The sequence below is a fragment of the Lampetra fluviatilis genome, chromosome 17 (assembly GCF_964198595.1).
Source record: "Lampetra fluviatilis chromosome 17, kcLamFluv1.1, whole genome shotgun sequence".
Classification (NCBI taxonomy): Eukaryota; Metazoa; Chordata; class Hyperoartia; order Petromyzontiformes; family Petromyzontidae; genus Lampetra; species Lampetra fluviatilis.
This window is the reverse complement of record NC_136291.1, coordinates 1,842,536-1,859,102: the sequence shown is the minus strand read 5'-3', so window position 1 is coordinate 1,859,102 and position 16,567 is coordinate 1,842,536.

Sequence of the window (16,567 nt, the reverse complement as noted above, 5' to 3'; positions counted from 1 at the left end):
CGCGCCAGTTGCGCTAACCACTGCGCTACACCCCTCCCTCCCTCCCCTCCCTCCCTCCCTCCCTCCTCTCCCTCCCTCCCCTCATATCGTTCTACCTCTAATTTCTCTTCCTGTGCGGCGTGCACGGACCGCTCTCGCTCTCTCGCTCGCTCTCTCGCTCGGCCGCGTTAGTGGCGAGGAAATTAAATCAGCCTAAGAAAGACCAACAATGTTATCCCACCATCAGCGCTCAAGTTTAATTGCCACGGGCGTGAGGAGCCTTCGCCTCCAACTGCGCCGCATTAATATTCGGGCGTCTCTCTCTCGCTCTCTCGACGCTCGCCTCTCGCATCAACCCCCCTCCCACCACCGCCACCACCACAGCCACCGCCACCCTACCCTTCCGCTGGCCCTCCACCCTTCACTTCGTTCGCGACGCCGTACGCGTCAACACATTACGCGATACTAATTGCGCGGTGTCAGCCACTCGTCAGAGGCGAAGTAAACAACAAATGCAAGCGACGCGACGCGATGCGCTGCCTCCGTGCTGAGAATGACGGCGGCGGCGGCGGGGATGATAGCGCAGCGCAACCATCGTCAGCTGTGCGGTGGCTGGGCGCGCGCCCGGTCTTCGTGGTTGTCGTGGTTGTGGTGGTTGTGGTGGTTGTTGTCATCAGCATCGTCAAGCAGCAGCAGCTGAAGGGACACATCGGTGTGCCTGTGGCGTATGCATGTATGATGAACTTCGTTCGCACCGTACGTAGCCAACCGTGCAAATGGGAGATGCAGGACAACAAACTGAGCAACGCGTCATCGTGGAACAAATCATCAGGGCGGCGGCGGTGCTAATGGCGGTTGTTGTGGTGAAGGTGGTCGTGGTGGTAATTGTTATTATCATCAATACGATCACCGCTATCATTATCATCACCATCACTCCGACATCATGAATCCTACCACCACCATCGTTATAGGTGTCATGGTCACCACGGCGGCGGCGGTGCTGGTGGTAGTGCTGTAGGTGGTGGTTGTGACCGTGGTGGAGGCGTGGTGCCGGACACGCCACCCACTCGCGTGCCATGCCAGCCTTCGTCATCGGTGCTACTCCTCGCTATCATCACTTGCCTAGTAAAGACTATACAGAGGAGTTATGTATTTTTTTCTTTATTTCGTGACGGTTATGATCGATGATAGGGATGATGGTGACGATTGCTATAACGACGATAGCGGTGGTCCTCGTAATGATGATGATGATTAGTATTGCAACGACGATGATATATCTACGTTGTTGTATTGACAGCAATTATTTTAATTATAACTAAGTGGTGACGAGGTGTCATGGTCGTATCATGACGTCAATAATGGGGACAATAATAATATAATTGATATCATCATCGTCCCTCTCATCAGTCTTCAACGTAGTTTTAAATATAATGACAATGTTGATCAGAATAATGATGATGGCTGCAATGAAGATAACCCAACAATCATCATTACAGTGTGGACGATAATGATGGTGATGATTATAAATCATCATATTGAAAATGATGAAGAATTACCGTAATCATGATCATGGAAATATCGTTTTTTTATTCTGGCAAAAGGTCCAATCGATACATCATTATCGCCATCATTGTCACCATGAAGGTAATGATGATTGACCAGCATTATCATTATTATAATGATAATAATCATCATGATTGGTCATCATCATCATCAATGTCAATATTGCGATTGATCATCACCAGGATAATGTGGCCACACCACTAGCCCAACAACAACAACCCTCCATCGCATGGAAGCGCATCGTAGGAAGCGCACGGCGTTACACAGAACGTCGCAGTGAGCTGAGCAGAGAGGTAAATAACACAAGGGAGGTGATCCTCTTCCAATTAATCCGAGCGCGCTGTGAAATCCATGCAAAATTACCCCCCCCCCTTGCCCCCTCGATCCTCCGCCGCCCCCTCTCCACCCTCCTTCGCCCACCGTCACGTGACATCTCCGCAAGAAGCCCCGACGAGCCGCGCTTATTATAAATATACTCTGCAGACCCGAGACAATGTTAAAACATCGTAAATTAGGTACCGTGCGTACATTTGTAATGCTGTCCCTCATTCCCGTAATTATTCGGAGAATTCCTTTAATAGGTGCCACCGCGCCACGGATCGGCAATTAGACGCGAGGCGCGGGGAGCGGAGACGTTTCTTAAAGGTGTCACGGGAAAGTCATTTGGGATTCTTTTAGAGTTTCTTCCAACGTGAAACTGACAAAGTCACCCACTCTGCCTGCCCGCCCCCCCCAAACCCCCCACATTTAATTTTCTTTACTGGAGAGAATAAAAAATATCCTCCTCTAGATGGAACGAGCTGACGACGGGATGAGGGGGAGAGGTGGTGGGGGAGGGGTGCTGGTGGGGAGGTGGGAGGGATAGGTGGTGGGGGGCGGGGGGTAGAGCAGGTAAGTAGATGGTGGCCCGGTGATGGATAAGCGACCCGTAGAGGTGGACGGGGAGAGAGGGGGTGGCGGGTCTGTGGAGCGAGGATGGAGGAGAGTGTGGGTAGGGTGGGGGAGGGCTGTGGGGGGGGGGTGAACAGGATCAGGGAGGACGGGGTAGAGTCTTCAAGGTTCTGTGTTCAGCCCGTGACCGTGGGCGCCACGCGTGGGAGGGAGGTAAGAACAGAGGCATGGTTTTGGTGGCTTCCGAACACAAAACGGAACTGCGATCCTACACACCCCCCCCTACCCCGCTCCTCCTCCTCCGCTCTCCCCACGTCTCCGGCTCCCATCCTCCCCTCCTCCTCTCTGTCTCTGTACGCTAGGGTCAGGAAAAAGCGAGAGAGGGTAGCGCTTCAATCGCATAACTCGTGTGTGTGTAAGGATTTCTGTGTGTGTCTCTCTCTCTCTCTCAGCGGTGACTCCACGAGGAGAGGGCAGGGGGGTGACCCCCCCCCCCTCTCGCTCCTCCCCACCTCGCCCACCACATCCCATGGGGAGTTTCTGTCTCCGTGTCTACTCGCGTTTTCTTCTCTCTTTCTCTTGCAAGCTCACGCGTACGTTCAGTAGGCACGTGTGTGTGTGTGTAGGTGTGTTAGTGTGTGTGTAGGTGTGTGAGTGTGTGGGTAGCGGTGGTGTAGCGGTGTTGTCGCGGTTAGCGCTACGCTGCGCTACAAACCCGGACACCCGAGTTCGCTTTCCGCTCGCGATCACCAAAACCAGTGACGATTATCTGAACTGGTCCTGGCCTCTCCCCGAGTTGAACTCAGCCCTAAATGTCTGCCAGGTGCGACGCGTACGCATTTAAACTATGGCACCGAGGAGACAAAGGCGGCCGGGCATGGTGTGTACGCCACATCGCCCCTCGTGTGTCGTGCCTGCCTGTTATAGGTGCTCGTAAACAGCACTTGCCTCGGCAAACCTGTGTTGGTCTCACGGAGGGGATGGTTAGTGGTGTATGAATGCGAGTAATTCCTCCGTCGAAGAATGTTAATTTTATTTTACCAGGCAAGGCCCACTGAGCTATGTAGCTCTTTTTCAGAAGCGACCTGGCCACAAACGATAGCTGAACAAAGTGGCTTATCATGTGGAAATGCATAGCAGCCTGATGTTGATTCTAAATGTGTAGGAAAAGCCGGAGGACAGGGAGAAAATCCACGCCACCAAGGAGAGAACATGCAAACTCCAAATATACAGCAGGCGTCAGGGTCGGCATCGAATCCACGACCTCCTGCGTACCAGGCGAGGTAGTTAACATCTCCTAGCCACCGTGATGATGATGAAAGAGAGAGACGCAAACTCCAAATATACAGCAGGTGTCAGGGTCGGCATCGAACCCACGACCTCCTGTGTACCAGGCGAGGTAGTTAACATCTCCTAGCCACCGTGATGATGATGAAAGAGAGAGACGCAAACTCAAAATATACAGCAGGTGTCAGGGTCGGCACCGTCGGGAATGCGTTCGTGAACGGTGCGACGGACGATTATCGAAACGACGCAAATCAAATCGATGTGCAGGGTAGTAAGTAGGTGGTGAGGCGAAGGCTGAGAGGCGACGGACAATGGGTAAGATCGGCCAGTGCTGTCAGCGACGTACGTGTGGGTTGTGGCGACGCAAATCGGCTCGTGGTATGAATAACGTGACGACGTATTTGCGAAACGCCGTGAAGCGGGTATCGATCTACACTATATCTACACCGTAAACAGATGACACGCGGGTTATTACTCCCAGTTAGTCAAGCGACAAATGTTACCATGACACGTGTGGGATCGATGTTGTGCAACGTTTGGGATCAATCCTCAAGTTCCGTGACGACTCGTTCAGTGGTTTTTTTTGTTTCACGCGCGAGGCGACTGCTCCCGGCTCGGCGTGGCTCGGCGTGGCTCGGCGTGGCTCGGCGTGGCGAGCGACATCTGCCTCCTCAATAATGCATCGCCCCGTCGTGACGTCTTTGTTTTCGGGGTTGTTGAGCAATTTGACATTCGCCGGCGGTGTCAGCTGGTGATGCGTCTCAACGGCTACCCGGTGATATACACACGCGTAGTATGTGTGTGCGTGTTGGTGTTTGTACGTGCTTGTGTTTGTATATGTGCGTGTGTTTGTCGCTGAGTGTGTTTGTGTATATGTGTTTGTGGGTGGTTGTGTGAGCTTGTGTCTGCTTGTGTGCGCTTGTGTGTGTGTTTTTTGTGTGTTGTGTGTGTCTGTGTATGTTTGTACGCGCGCGTGTTTCTGCGTTTTGTGTGTGTTTGTGTGTGTCTGTGTGTGTTTTGTCTGTGTGTGTCTGTGTTTCGCTTAATGGTGCGCAGTGCGTTAAGCTCGTTAGAGATCTGGCGATGGTGGGGGGGGGGCGACATCAACTCCCCCCCACCCACCCCTCCGCATCCTTCTCTTCCTCTTCCCAATCCGCTACGTCTCCCTCCCCCCCCCCCCACTTCTCAACCTTCTTCACCTCTCTTCATCCAGCCTCCAACACCGCAACGCCACCCCCCCCCTAACTCTCCCCCCCCCCCTTCCACATCTCTCTCGACCCCTGTTTCTAATCCTCCACACAGCCCCTCTATCTATCACGCATCCTTATAACTAGAGCCCTCTCCCCCTCTCTCTTTCACCACCCCCCTCTCTCTCTTCCCAATCATCTTACAACACCCTTTATCCACCCCCCTCCCCCATTTGACCCCTCCCCCCACCCACCCCCTCACCCCCCCCCCCCCCCCAATGCCTCCCCGGCTCCTCCTCACTCCTTCCCCTGTCGTCTGCGTATTTTTGAAGATCAGCCAGCGAATGGCTCTCGTTACCGCAGTCTCGGCAGGCCGAAACCGCGTGAGGAGCTCCACTCCACCACGCTCGCCACTGCCCCCCGCCACTGCTGCTCACTGCTGCGATCATGAGATCGTGCAGAGAGAGAAAGCGACACGCGACCTGGATGAGGAGGAGCTGGAGTGGGAAACAAAGATCATCCTGGTAACTTAATGAGCAAATCGGCTTAGCTCGATTGTTCTTTAACGGCCCTTGCTGCTGACTCAAAGCATCCGCTCGCGAGTCGCGTTGTGACACCGGCTAGACGACTCGTGTGCGTGTGTCACAGTGCCACAGTGTGTGTGTCACAGTGCGTGTGTGCGTCTGGGCAAAGTCCCATCGGTGAGCTCCTCCGACAGGCAAGGCTGCGTTGGCTGGGTCATGTAGCCCGCATGCCCAGCCACCGCATGCCTAAACAGCTTTTGTTTGGCCGGATCGAGGGGGCTAAACGGGCGCGGCACGGGCTACAGAAGAGATGGAGTGATGTGGTACAGGAGGACGTGCAGCTGAGTGGACTTGCCGATGACTGGTACCAGCGGTGTCAAGATCGGCCTCTGTGGAGGAGGCTCGTGAAGGACGCTACTGGGCAGTTGGAGGCAGTCGCCCTCCAACAACAACGGAGGGCGGAGGAGCGACGCTCACAACAACGAGCGGAGCGCCGGGTGGCTAAAGCACAGCAAGTTGGTACAGTAGGGGGCACAGGTGGTGCATCAGCCAGTCATCTCGGTCATCTCGGTCTGTCGACCCGTGGCACCTGGGTCTGCCGCGTGACCTCCTGCCAGCGGGCGTTCGACACTTAACGTGGCCTCAAGGTGCACATGGCCTGGCATAAAGCGTCGTGGTGACGTCACCGCCACTTAGTGGCTGTTGTTGTTTTGTGCGTGTGTCACAGTGGTGGAGCGGTGGTGCAGCGGTTAGCGCTAAGCTACGAGTTATATTCCTGCTCAGGGCCAACACCAGTGACGAATATCTGAACCGGTCCTGGGCCTCGCCTAGATCGACTCACCCTCAAACAGAGGTGTGGACTCGAGTCATGTGACTTGGACTCGAGTCAGACTCGAGTCATGAATTTGATGACTTGCGACTCGACTTGGACTTGCATAACAATGACTTTGTCCCACCTATGAGATGTGGACTCGAGTCATGTGACTTGGACTCGAGTCAGACTCGAGTCATAAATTTGATGACTTGCGACTCGACTTGGACTTGCATAACAATGACTTTGTCCCACCTCTGCCCTCAAATGATAACATCGTCAGTAGGGAGACAAAGGCGGCCGGGCGTGGTGTTGACCACCCACCCCCTAGTGTGCCGTTCCGGCCTTCATAGGTGCTCGCTAGCAGCACTTGCCCCATCAGTCTGTCCAGGCTCTAGGGGGGATCTTTGTGTGTCACAGGGTGCTACACCACGGGGGAGCGGTGGCGCAGTTGTTAGCGCACTGGCGCTACGATACCCTGGCGACCCGAGTTCGATTCCCGATCAACGGCGAAAACAGTGGGGACGATTGCCTTGACCGGTCCTGGGGCGACTCCCCTCGGTCGACTCAGCCTCAAATGAGTACCTGGCGCGCGGTGTGTTAAAACATCAGCACCGGGGAGACAAAGGCGTGCGGGCGTGTATTTTTTTTTCTACCGGCCACACCACCGCCCCTTCATGTGCCCTAACGGGTGCTCGCTAACAGCGCTTGTCCCGAGGGAGGGAGGGGATCTTTGTCTGTGCGTGTGTAACCGTGCGTGCACGCGTAGCGTAATAGTGCGCCAGTTCGCACGTCCGTGTATAAACGAAGTGCGTGAAACGCGCTCGGTAATTAAGCGACTCATTTAATAATCAAGCAGATGGGCGTCACCACGTGACGGCGAGAGACGGTGAACAAGAGAGACGGTGCGAGGAGGTGGTCGCCGCCTCGAGCATTTTGCGCCGGGCCCGGCCTTTAATAGGTGCTCGCTGATTGTACCCATTGTGTACGTGTGTGTGTGCGTGTCACGTGTGTGTGTCAGATGCGTGTGTGTGTGTGTGTTATTTGTGCGTGAGTGAGATGTGTATGAGTCAGGTGTGTGTGTGTGCCACGTGTGTGTGTGTTTATAATGTGTTCGTCAGTGAAGTGTGTGTGTGGGCAGCGATGGTGTTGCGGTTAGTGCGCTGCGCTGTGAGTTAGATTCCCGCTCAACACCAGAGACGATTTTCTGAATCAGTGCTGGGCCTACCCTAGATCGACTCAGCCTCAAATGAGTATCTGGTGCGGTGTGTAAACATCGCCACTCGGCCTCCATAGGTGCTCGCTAACAGCACCGGCCCCAAAGGTCTGTTGAGGCCACACGGGGGAATCATTGTTTCGTTGTTTGTATGGATGGGGAGCGGTGGCGCAGTGGTTAGCGCACTGCGCTACTTAGCCGGGCTGGCAGAGTCGCGCTCCCGCCTAGGTCGACTCAGCCATAACTGAGTACTTTGAGTTCAAATGCATTTTGTGGGAGCCCCAAGAGACGAGCACAGCGTCTGATTCACAAGAGTGACCCTGGGTGGGTGGGTGGGTGAGCGAGCAATGTGGGCGTGAGTAAGAGGGTGGGTGGTCGAGGTCTTTGAGTGAATGAGTGGCTGAGTTGAGTTGGTGAGTGGGTGAGTGAGTGGAGTGGGTGGTGAGCTCCAGGTTGCTCTTGCAAATGAGATTGTATCCCGGTCTCCGTGAGTGTCATATCACGTGTTTCACGGTGGATAGGAGATGTTAACTACCTCGCCTGGTATACAGGAGGTTGTGGGTTCGATCCCGACCCTGACGCCTGCTGCTGTATATTTGGAGTTTGCGGTGTCTCTCTCCCCGAGGTCACGTGGATTTTTCTCCACATTTAGTATCAACATCACGCGTTTAAAGCATTTGGTTGATAAAAATCTTCCCTCGCACGTCATGCTCGGACTTTTTTTTTCATTTTCATAGGGGCTCGCTAACAGCACTTTGCCCCAACCGCCCTGTGTAGGTTGCAGGGCGATGCGTCTCGTGTCGGCTCTGTCGAGGATCTCGTTACATCACAGCTCGTATCCGGCTCGCTCGCTCGCTCGCTCCGTCGCCGGAGTCGCCTTTCAGCAGCCAGAGCCGTGACCTCGTTCACTTTCGAGCCGCCGCGGTCTCCCGTTTAACGCGAGCCACGAGGAGCGGAACCGCGGCGAGAGTGGTGGAGGAGGATGAGGTGGTGGGGAGTGGGCTGTGTAGGGGTTAGGCGCGCTGCGCTACGAACCCGGCGGCCGGAGATCGATTCCCTCTAGGTCGACTCAGCCTCAAATGAGTAGCCGGTGCGGTGTGGTAATAAAAATCGCCACTGGGGGTACAAAGGCGGTTGGGTGTGGTGCTGACCACCCACCTACTCGTGTGCCGTGCCGGCCTTCATTGGTGCTCGCGAACAGCACTTGCCCCAAGAGTCTGATGAGGATATACGGGGATCGTTGTCAGTGGTGGTGGTGGTGGACGGTGTGGTGGTTGTGGTGTGAGCAGGAAATCGGACTCTAGTTGCCGGGTTTGCAGCGCAGCGCTCTAACCGCTCCACTCATGGCGTAAGTGTTCCAGGCGGAGCGTATTGCAGCATGAAACACCACCACCCCCGCTCCCAATTACCACCACCAAAGACAAAGACCCCCCGTGTAGCCTTAACTGACTGGAGGAACAAGTGCTGTTCGCGAGCACCTATGAAGGCCGGCACGGCACACGAGGAGGTGAGTGGCCAGCACCACGCCCGGCCGCCTTTGTCTCCCTAGTGACGAAGTTTCACACACCACAGCAGGTACTCATTTGAGGCTGAGTCGACCTAGCGGAGGCCCAGGAACGAGTTCAGATATTCGTCACTGGTGTTGGCCCTGCGCGGTAATCGAACTCGGGTCGCAAGATTAGTAGCACGAGTGTGCTGCTAACCACTGCGCCACCGTTCCCTTGTGGTGTAACACACTGTGACAACAAGAAAGACCCCCCCCCCGTCGATCCTGAACAGAGTATTGAGGCAAGTGCTGTTAGCGAGCACCTATGAAGGCCGGCACGGCACACGCGTGGGTGAGGTGGTCAGCACCACGCGCCCGGCCACATTCGTCAAGCGAGCGGCGACGTTGACACATCACGGCCTACCAGGCAATCATGCGTGGCCGAGTCGACCTAGCGGAGACGTGCGGACCGGCTCAGCAACCGTTGTAGACAATCGTCGGAGACACGTAGAAGGAATATAATAAAATAATAAAAATAAAACATAATAAAATAATTATCACGACGTTTCGGCCACAACGCAAGCAGCCGTCTTCAGGTGGAGAACAGGTCTGTCAAGTAGACAGTCTTTTTTTTTTGACTGTCTACTTGACAGACCTGTTCTCCACCTGAAGACGGCTGCTTGCGTTGTGGCCGAAACGTCGTGAGAATTATTTTATTATGTTTTATTTTTATTATTTTATTATTTTCCTTCTACGTGACTTTACCGGAAGAACCAAGAAGATGAATCCCTGCAGTCACGAAAGCTTTAAATCACAAGAGAGACCCCCCCCCCTCCAGACTCTCGCTGTCACGCGCGGTGAGACACGTGGAGTCTCTTCCTCATCCCTCTCTCCTCCTCGTGGTCGTCTTTGACGACGACGAAGACGACTACGTGTCACACCTCTCCAACCCGCGTCACATTCCCCACGCGAACGGCGCTGATTAATTAGTTTGTTTAGGAACCCAATTAGGGTGCTGGGGGGAGGGGAAAAAACCCCGCGGGCCCAAGCGAAGGAGAGCCGGCTCCGCGTGACAGCAGCAGACAGACTACTCGCGAGGCGCCCGTGTCTGCGTTGTGATCTTCGACCCGCGAGGATGCGTCGGCGGCGAAGCGCGGTAATTGTCACATCCACCTTTTTAGCGACGTCCAATGCACTCCGCGGTGTGTGTGTGTGCGCGCGTGTATGTATGTGTGTGTTTTTTTAAAACTCATATTTCATTTTTCTCTCTTCCAATCCCTCACTCCCATCACCACTCCTCCTACTACAAGCCCCCCCCCTTCACCCTCTCCTGCCCACAATTTCGTTCTCTCCCCACCACACAACCATTGCCGCCCCTCCCCCACCGACTATTACCCCCAACCCACCCCCCTTTGCACCCCCTACCCAGCCACTGCCTCCCCATGCCACAGCCATGCAAATCTCACGACACGCCAGCCCATCAGGCGGGCCGTGTCTCTTTCGACCCCTCCCCCCCCCCTGTCGCTAACCCCCCCCACCCCCACCGCACCTCCCCCTCCCCCCACCTCAACCCTATCACCAACCTCACCCCGCCTACCGCATACTCACGTACCACAAACGTCGCGATCCGTCTATCCACACCTCTCATCTCCATACCCACACCGCACCCACCCAAAACACTCACAGACACAAAGGCAAAGGTCCCCCGTGTAGCCTGCACAGGCTGTCGGAGCGCGTGGCCGTGAGCGAGTAACACCTGTGAAGGCCGGCAACACGCAGCGGTCGCCTTTGTCTGCCCAGTGGTGATGCTCACACACCCGCGGCAGATACTCATTTAAGGCCGAGTCGAACGAAAGGAGGCCCAGGACCGATTCAGATTATCGTCACTGGGTGTTGGTGGCCGTGAGCGGGGATCGAACTCGGGTCGCCGGGTTCGTAGTGCAGCGCGCTACCCGCTTCACGAGGGCTCGCATGTCGCAAAGACAACGATCCCCCGCATAGCCTTGACAGCCTTTTGTAGCAAGTGCTGTTACACACCACAGCCCCCCCTTCCCAGCCTTAACGCCACCACATCATGCAAATCTCACGACAACGTCATCCAGGAGCTTCTTCGTCTTCCGTACGGCTCCTGCTGCTGCTGTAGACGCAGAACAACGACTGCAATGTCACATGCAGGTGGTGGTCTAGTCAGGAGCAGAGGAGTTTGTTCCATCGCTTGCGATGTCTCCCTCGTATTGGCGGATCGGACATTGCGTCGTTACACATTGTTACGGTCTGTTCTGGATGACCACAGCGGCACCACTACGACTGGAGAGTTTTTTTTTTTATTTTCCCATTTTGTGGATGAGGGTATCCGCATCTACTGCCACGGTTTGTGCAGTGGATGTGCTTCTGGGTGGACCGTGAGCTTCGTGGAAGATAAAACCCCAGGGATGTTCTGCGTGGAGTCTTTCACATCCAGCAGATACCCACCCCCCTCATCCGTATCTCTCCCCCAACCCTTCACCCCCTCACTCTCCCCAATCCACGGGACCTTCCCTCGCCTCTCATCCCCCCCCCCCCCCCCGTGCAGCCATGCGCTTTCTTAATGATGTTAAAGACACGAGAGGAGAGACGCGGGCGGCCATGACTGAGCGCATGGCTGCGTCGAGCATCATCAGCGGCAGCGCCGTCTTTAAATATCGCGGGCGAGCGAGTGATCGGTGGCACCCTCGGTGAGCAGCGCACCGCGCAACGACGATTATCTGAACCAATCCTAGGCATCCCCTAGGGTCGACTCAGCCTCGAATGAGTACCTTGCGGGGTGTCTAGTAGGCATTGCGGGAGACGAAGGCAGCCGGGCGTGGTGTAGTGCTGGCTCGTGAACAGCTCTTGTCCTAACCGTCTGTTGAGGCTATAGGGGGGACATTTGTCTTTATGTGTATACAGTGATGCAATGATTCGCACAGGAAGAAAGAAAACAATAATAGAGGATTATTAGGCATAATGATTAATACTAATCTAGAACTCTAGTGGTTAGTGCCTTACGCCGATAAATCGCTTCCCCCGAAACGTTCTGAAGAATTCTGGAGTGAGAAATTAGGCCACGCAAACGTCTGCACGCGTACCAATACAAAGATCCCCCATATAGCCTTAACAGACTGTTGGGGCAAGTGCTGTTAGCGAGCATCCATGAAGGGCCGGCACGGTACACGAGGGGGTGGGTGCCCAGCATCACTCCCGACCGCCTTTGTCTCCCCAGTGGCGATGTTTAAACATCGCACCAGGTTATCCATTTGAGGCTGAGTAGACCTAGGGGAATGGTCAGGAGCGATTCTGATAATCGTCGCTGGGTGTTGGCCGTGAGCGGGAATCGAACTCGGATAGCCGGGTTCGTAGCGCAGCGCGATAACGGCGACACTACCACTCCCGCCCCCTTCACACGCACACAGACACACGCACACAGACACACGCACACAGACACACGCACACAGACACACGCACACATATACAAATACACACACACACACGTGGAACGCGCGTGGCGTCGATGCTCACGCGCCGCGGGACGCGTGAGTGACAACGCTTTGGCACGGTCAGCCTTGTCCCGAGCTGCACACACGCGCAAAAAAAAAGAGAATAAGAAAAACCCACTCGCATTTTCCGGACGATCGCACAAAAGCCGTGGATAAATTGCACGTTTCAACCGCCGTGCGTTGTATTCGTGACCAGCGGGAGCGGGGGGGTGTGGGATATGAGGGGGGGGGGGGCTCATCTCACAGCGCGAGGGGGGTGACCCACGGAAGAAGACGCTCTCTTTCCCCCACACAGCCTCCTCGCTCTCTCTCTCCCCCACACACTCACCCTCCTCGCTCTCTCTCTCGTGCTCGCTCTCTCTCGTGCTCGCTCTCTCTCGTGCTCGCTCTCTCTCGTGCTCGCTCTCTCTCGTGCTCGCACTCTCTCGTGCTCGCACTCTCTCGTGCTCGCTCTCTCTCGTGCTCGCTCTCTCTCGTGCTCGCTCTCTCTCGTGCTCGCTCTCTCTCGTGCTCGCTCTCTCTCGTGCTCGCACTCTCTCGTGCTCGCTCTCTCTCGTGCTCGCTCTCTCTCGTGCTCGCTCTCTCTCGTGCTCGCTCTCTCTCGTGCTCGCTCTCTCTCGTGCTCGCTCTCTCTCGTGCTCGCTCTCTCTCGTGCTCGCTCTCTCTCGTGCTCGCTCTCTCGTGCTCGCTCTCTCGTGCTCGCTCTCTCGTGCTCGCTCTCTCGTGCTCGCTCTCTCGTGCTCGCTCTCTCTCGTGCTCGCTCTCTCTCGTGCTCGCTCTCTCTCGTGCTCGCTCTCTCTCGTGCTCGCTCTCTCTCGTGCTCGCTCTCTCTCGTGCTCGCTCTCTCTCGTGCTCGCTCTCTCTCGTGCTCGCTCTCTCTCGTGCTCGCTCTCTCTCGTGCTCCCTTGCGACGCTCCCACGGCCACTGGAAAACCGTCCCGAGGAGCCCCGAGGAGCCCCGAGCCGTGCTGTTCCACAGCGCTCATTTTATTGTCCCTGTTGCGGGCCGGAGTGCAGTAATCGTAATAACACGTAGCAGGCTTTCGCGACCAATATTATTCATGATAAACGTTTTTGGGTCAGATCGCGTTATTTATTTATAAATGTGTCGTAACCCTCCACCACCCGACACGGCACCGGATTGGGTTAGATGATGACGTCACCCTGCTGCTCTATTTAAAACCGGGAGCAAGCGGAGGGCTTCACCATTCTGGCAAATTGCCCGATGATGCTGGATGTAATTACCAGCGAAACGTCGCACTCAAAAATTGTAAGTGATGTTGAATCACTCTTCAACACACCGGTGGGCTAAAGTAGTGAACTATTTGTCTTTTGTAAACGTGACACATTTTTTACTGTTTGGCCGACTTTACTGAACTTAACACCGCCTCTGTCCTCCCCTTCCCCCCAAGCGGTATACCTGCACGGGTACGCCACTCTTAGTCGATCGGCAGTTAGTCGCGTGTGGTGGGGTAAGATGTGAGTACTCGCCACCTCCTCCCAGACGTACCGGCCAGCGTGTGACAGTCGGACTGGATACACTCTCCACAAACCCCCTTTTATTGTCTAGAAGCGATATAAACCATCACCATCACGACAACTCCGGACATTCTCGCAGCAGCAGCAGCGGCGGCTTTTGGCTCGGCCATCGAACAAAGGCGGTGGCCACCGCATCATCGCGCGGCGCTTTCAGATGCGCTTCTGCGGCCGTCTGGAACGCTCTTCCCTCCGATATTAGGAAACAACTGGGAGCTACGCACTTTTATATCTACACTGAAAACTAATTTCTAAAGAACTGCTTTTTGCGTTTAATTTGTTGTCCTATCCCGCACCTCCGATTAGCACGGTTGGCTACGTACGGCGCGAAAGAAGTTCAACATACACGCATAATGGGGGCCCCTTTCCTGCAGCAGTGGCGTGAGTGAGAAATTGCAGGGCCGTGCCTTTACCCGTCATGCATTGCTAGCCACGGCGCTGCCGTGGCTAGGAGATGTTAACTACCTCGCTTGGTGTGCAGGAGGTCGCGGGTTCGATTTCGACCCTGACGCCTGCTGCTGTATATTTCGAGATTGCGTGTCTCTCTCCAAGTAGTCGTGTGCATTTTTCTCCGAGTTTTTCCCTCCACATTTAGAGACCTGCGTTTAGAGTATTTGGCTGGTAAAATAAGAAACATTGTTTAGTTTAGCAGTGGAGTTACCAGGAAGCTCTTGTCACCGCGAAACACATCAATACATTTTAAGGGGATCTGAATGAAAACTACAGTAATATCCCGGTTTACGTCGGGGATGCGTTCCTGAAATGTGCGACGACGAATATCTAAACAGCGTCAATCGAAGCGATTGACAGGATAGTGGTGGTGGAAGGCTGAGAGGCGATGGATAACGAGAAAGCGACGGATTACGCCGTTAGCGACGTAAGTGTTGGTTGGGGGAGGCGACGCAAAATCGGGTAGCGGAGTTAGTAAAGTGACGACGTATGTGCGAAACGACGTAAATCGGGGCATTGCTGTGGCAACGGCAGATACATCGCATTGAGTGTCGACGAGGGGTTGATATTTCTTATTTGGCACGACTGCTGCTGCTATAGATGCAGAGCATCGTCTACAATGTCACATTGAGGCGGTCAAGCCAGCAGATAACCGCTTCAGGAGCAGCAGCGGAGTTTGTTCCATCGCTTGCGATGTCTCCTTCGTATTTGCGGATCGGGGCCTTGCGTCGTTATCTGTTGTACGTTTGGTTCTGGATGATCACACGACTGGAGAGTTTTTTTTTCGAGTTGTGCATCAGTGGACCCGCATCTTCTACTGCCATGGTTTTGTGCAGTGGATGCGGTTTAGGGTGGACCGTGAGCTTTCGTGGAAGATCAAACCCCAGGGGATGAAGCTCAAACCCAGGGGTTGGTGAACGCGAGCGGCATGACACGGCCCAAATGAGAGATCCGCTCCCGACAGCGCCGGCACCAGCGTGGAGATGGAGCGCTGAGATCGTCGCGTGCGCCGCAGGAGCAGCGATGGATCTGCGCCATCGCAGGCCCGTGAGGGATCGCGTGGTGTCGTGGGAGGGGTGGGGGCCGGGGGTGAGGGCTTCATCCAGCAGTGGATAGAGCATGGCTCATGCTGCTGCTGTTGACGATGGTGATTAATGAGGTGCCTGCTGCTGTCTTTGATGATGATGGTAGTGGTGGTTGTGTTCCAGATGATGATTGTGGTGGTGGTGGTGATGCATCTAATGGTTGCTGCTGATGTTTCTGGACTTGACGTTGCTAGTCATGCTGCTGCTGAAGATGGTGATTAATGAGGTGCCTGCTGCTGTCTTTGATGATGATGGTGGTTGTGTTCCAGATGATGATTGTGGTGGTGATGTATCTAATGGTTGCTGCTGATGTTTCTGGACTTGACGTTGCTAGTCATGCTGCTGCTGCTGCTGCTGAAGATGAGTAATGTCGTGCACGTGACTGCTGCTGCTGATAACGATGATGGCCCTGACTGGTGGTAATTAACGTAACGTTCGCTGCTTCTGTTATTACTTTTCCTAGTCTTGCTAATGATGGTGAAGATTCTATGGGTATGCTCCTAATGATGATAACCCAAACACCTCTATTATGGATGATTTTGCTGCTGCTGCTGCTGTTTGATGATGATGATTATAACTTGTTAGAGAATTGCACACACACAAGCAGAGCATCACGTGACGAAGTTGAGGTCACTCCCGTCTGGGTTCGTGGAGGGGGTGGAGGGTGCGGGAAGGTGGGACTCGAAGAAGAGCTGTGGGTGGAAAATTACACAGCGGAGAGAAGGTGACAGAGCTAAGGGGGAGCTAAGGGAGAGCTAAGGGAGAGCTAAGGGAGAGTTAACGGACAGCTAAGAGAGAGCTAAGGGACAGCTAAGGGAGAGCTAAGGGACAGCTAAGGGAGAGCTAAGGGAGAGCTAAGGGAGAGTTAAGGGAGAGTTAAGGGAGAGCTAAGGGAGAGCTAATGGAGAGCTAAGGGATAGTTCAGGGAGATCTAAGGGAGAGCGAAGGGAGAGCTAAGGGAGAGTTAAGGGGGAGCTAAGGGAGAGCTAAGGGAAAGTTCAGGGAAAGCTAAGGGAGAGTTAAGGGAGAGTTAAGGG